Here is a 944-nt window from a genome sequence, read left to right on the forward strand (position 1 = left end):
ACGTGTTTCTTCCACCATTATTATTGTTGAAACCTTGTTGAGGTCTCTGTTGATCCTTCCATGAGAGATTTGGATGATTTCTCCATGAAGGATTATAGGTGTTTCCATAAGGTTCTCCCATGTAGTTCACCTCTTCCATTGAAGGGTTCTCAGGATCATAAGCTTCTTCTTCAGATGAAGCGTCCTTAGTACTGCCTGGTACAGCTTGCATTCCAGACAAACTTTGAGAAATCATATTGACTTGCTAAGTCAATATTTTGTTCTGAGCCAATATGGCATTTAGAGTATCAATCTCAAGAACTCCTTTCTTCTGATTCGTCCCATTGTTCGCAGGATTCCTTTCAGAAGTGTACATGAATTGGTTATTTGCAACAATTTCAATGAGTTCTTGAGCTTCTGCAGGCGTCTTCTTCAGATGAAGAGAGCCTCTAGCAGAACTATCCAATGACATCTTGGACAGTTCAGATAGACCATCATAGAAGATGCCTATGATGCTCCATTCAGAAAGCATGTCAGAAGGACATTTTCTGATCAATTGTTTGTATCTTTCCCAAGCTTCATAGAGGGATTCAACTTCCTTTTGTCTGAAGGTTTGGACTTCCACTCTAAGCTTACTCAATTTTTGAGGTAGAAAGAACTTTGCCAAGTAGGCATTGACTAGCTTTTCCCAAGAGTTCAGGCTTTCTTTAGGTTGTGAGTCCAACCATATCCTAGCTCTGTCTCTTACAGCAAAAGGGAATAGCATAAGTCTGTAGACCTCAGGGTCAACCCCATTGGTTTTGACAGTGTCACAGATTTGCAAGAACTCAGCTAGAAACTGATGAGGATCTTCCAATGGAAGTCCATGAAACTTGCAATTCTGTTGCATTAGAAAAACTAATTGAGGCTTAAGCTCAAAGTTGTTTGCTCCAATGGCAGGGATAGAGATGCTTCTCCCATAGAAG

At 40.6% G+C, this 944-nt stretch overlaps 1 non-coding gene across 1 annotated transcript; it reads left to right on the plus strand.

Moving 5' to 3' along the window:
• The first annotated feature begins 505 nt into the window (after window positions 1–505).
• Window positions 506–613, plus strand: LOC127739859 (small nucleolar RNA R71). The gene has a single exon (XR_008000601.1). It is a non-coding gene; the product is annotated as a small nucleolar RNA R71 (small nucleolar RNA).
• Window positions 614–944: the final 331 nt, after the last annotated feature.

The sequence above is a fragment of the Arachis duranensis genome, chromosome 6, assembly GCF_000817695.3.
Source record: "Arachis duranensis cultivar V14167 chromosome 6, aradu.V14167.gnm2.J7QH, whole genome shotgun sequence".
Classification (NCBI taxonomy): Eukaryota; Viridiplantae; Streptophyta; class Magnoliopsida; order Fabales; family Fabaceae; genus Arachis; species Arachis duranensis.